Below are 3,669 nucleotides of genomic sequence, written 5' to 3'. Positions count from 1 at the left end.
CAGTGATTCAACTACTCATCATAAAGATAGGCAGACTAATAACTATAAGAATAACTATACTGATTAAGACAGCATTTAGTTATAAAATACAAAGTTTTGATTACCATTTGAGCATGTTTGCTTTTTGAATCTAATTTGAGACAAATTGCGGCTCTCTCTCTCTCTCTTATGCTTTTTCAAAGAGTTTTAAATAAGGTAGATTAAATTAAATATGTGCTTATTTTTTAAAATGCTAAAAATTAAATTACTTTTTATAACAAATATTGTTAGAAGTAGTATTCTCCCAGTAAGGTATTTTTATTATGTTGTTCTAATATTTCTTTACGCTTTAAAATTGAATAAAAATTTAAGTGTAAAATAATGTAAGTTTAGGGTAATGGTAGCTGATTTTCTGTATTCGTAAATTTGGTTTCAAATATTCTTGATAACAGGAATTAATTTAAAAAGGAACATGTGATATTGTTTCTTTGAGACTTTCTCGCATTGATCATATCCTAATTGAAAAATAAATTAGATAATATGAGGTGGTACATGTGCTAAACCCTTTCGCGAACTTTTTATGATAAGATGTTTTTTTTTCACTATAAAATTTAATTATGGATGGTCTCAATTTCATATATAATATTAATTATACTTTTAAAATTAATGAACAATTTTCATCCTCTAGAATAAATATACAAATTCAAACATCTAATAATGTTTGCAGAAGATAATAAAAGCAAATAGAAATTAGTCAGGTACAAATAAAATTAACCCAAGTTAGAGTAATATATCTTATAACAAAAAAAAAAGAGAGAGAGAGAGAATAAAGATGATGATATATATAATTTTTTAATTTCTCAGCATGCATTAATTTAATATGTATAAATAAGTCCTTGTTCACTATTTCAGAGATGACGTACTAAGTGTACAAATTACTCAACTATTCAAAGATTTTCTTTGTTCAAGAGAGTTGAGAATTTCTTACTATTGCTAATTAAGAAATTCTTAGGTTTCATTGTATCCTGGGAGAGTATTGTCATTAACCCTATAGCAACTAAGTGTGGGGACAAATATCTCTCTAAAGAAAGCGATCTAATCGTGCCTTGAAACCACTACATAAATATAAGATTTTGTCATCTTACCATCTTCATATACCCAACAATTTTAGGGAGATATTTGTTGAAGATGGCACAAGATCAAAACACCACGTTCAAGGTCATGAATCAAGAGTTTGTCAAGTTAGATCGCTTTGATGGAACGAACTTCAACCGTTGGAAAGACAAGATGATGTTTCTTCTTTCGGTTCTCAATCTTGCATATGTGATTGACCCAAAGACTACACAAATTGCCAATGCTGCTGGAAATTCCACACTAGAAGAGGAAGAAAAGATTGTTCAATTGAAGAAGGAACGTGATGAAGATACTATTGCATATCGAGGTCATATGTTAATTCAATCACCAATGGAGATTTGGAAATCTTTGGAAGAAAAGTACAATACTAAACGACAAGGAACAGATAAGTTTATTATGATAAATATTTTGAATTTATTATGAATAATATTATGGATCAAATTCATGAATTACAAATCCTTATAAGTAGACTTCGTGATCTACGAGTGGTGATCCCTGAATCACTATAAGGTGAAGAATAAATTTTTAATGAATTTGATCACTTTTGTGAATTACATGGTATTGTGCATGAATCTTCTGCTCCATATACTCCGCAACAAAATGGTTTGGTGGAAAGAAAAAAAACCGTACCTTAGTGGATATGGTTAATTCAATGTTACTAAATGCAAAATTGCCTTACAATTTGTGGGGTGAAGCATTATTGACATCATGTCATATCCATAATAGGATACCATCAAGACATAGAAAAGTTTCTCCTTATGAAATTTGGAAAGGAAGGAAACCTAATTTAAATTATCTTAAAGTGTGGGGGTGTTTAGCCTTTTATTGAGTTCCTTATCAAAAGAGAACCAAATTGGGGCCAAGAGGCATAAAAGGCACTTTTATAGGATATGCTCAAAATTCTAAAGCATATAAATATTAGACTTAGTGTCTAATGTAGTTGTTGAATCAAGAGAGGTAGAATTTATTGAAAATAAATTTATCAATTATTCAACTTCTAATTTAGAATATCCCCAAAATGATACTAATGTTTCACAAGAAATTTATATGGAGCAACCGGAAGGCTATGTGCTACCCGGAAATGAAAAGAAAGTTTGCAAATTAATTAAGTCTTTGTATGGGCTAAAACAAGTGCCTAAACAATGGCATGAGAAGTTTGATTCAGTGGTGTTATCAAATGGCTTCTCACATAATAGTGCGGATAAATGTATTTACTCAAAATTTACTAAAGATTATGGAGTAATTATTTGTTTATATGTTGATATGTTAATCATCGGAACAAATTTAGAAGGAATTCGTATAGCGAAGGGGTATCTAACTTCTAAATTCAAGATAAAGGATTTGAATGAAGTTGATACAATATTAGGTATAAAGGTGCATAAGAATGAAGTTGGCTTTACTTTAAGTCAATCTCATTATATCAAAAAGGTATTGAAAAAGTTTAATGTATGCAATGCATTGTACTAGACCTGATATAGTATTTGCTGTGTGCAAATTATCAAGGTTTACAAAAAAGCCTAGCAATCAACATTGGAAAGCTATAACAAGAGTTCTTGGTTATTTCAAGAAAACCATAAACTTGGGATTACATTATAGTGATTATCCCGCAGTTTTAGAAGGTTATTCCGATGCAAGTTGGATTACAAATCTTAGTGATAACAAATCCACTTCAGGATGGATTTTCACCATAGGTGGTGGAGCAATAAGTTGGGCCTCAAAGAAACAAACATGTATTACACATTCTACTATGGAGGCTGATTTTGTAGCTTTATGATGACGTACTAAGTGTACAAATTACTCCACTATTCAAAGATTTTCTTTGTTCAAGAGAGTTGAGAATTTCTTACTATTGCTAATTAAGAAATTCTTAGGTTTCATTGTATCCTGGGAGAGTATTGTCATTAACCCTATAGCAACTAAGTGTGGGGACAAATATCTCTCTAAAGAAAGCGATCTAATCGTGCCTTGAAACCACTACATAAATATAAGATTTTGTCATCTTACCATCTTCATATACCCAACAATAAAAATAAAATAAAACAATACATAACCCTAAAAAAGATTTTTATGTTCGAATCTAATATGCATGAAAAAAAACGTAACTAATAATAAATATTAGATACCCTTTATCCTATTGTTTCTAATAAATTCACTACAAATTACATATTAATTTAAATCAATTGAAAGTCAAAATTATCTAAAATATTTATATACATATTAAAATTGACTAAGATCATAAACCGCTTCAATTTATATATATGAAAAAACAATTTCAATACGTAAATTGCAACAAAATATAAATACATACATAAATGGCTAATTTTTTTGGGTGAATGTAAGATGGATACATATATATAGCATGATGTATTTGTAGTGCCTATTGATAAATATTAATTATAAATTTTTTTTAGCACAAATTTGATAGCAATATCAAAATTAATCTTTAAAATAGTTATATTATGACTTAGATAGTATTGGTAATAATTAACTAATTTCTATAAACTTAAGAACTATTTCTTAATACATTTTAAGAGTTTATAAGTTTGCAATGAATTA

The sequence above is a fragment of the Arachis ipaensis genome, chromosome B04 (genome assembly GCF_000816755.2).
Source record: "Arachis ipaensis cultivar K30076 chromosome B04, Araip1.1, whole genome shotgun sequence".
Lineage (NCBI taxonomy): Eukaryota > Viridiplantae > Streptophyta > Magnoliopsida > Fabales > Fabaceae > Arachis > Arachis ipaensis.
This window is presented reverse-complemented; position numbering follows the sequence as displayed.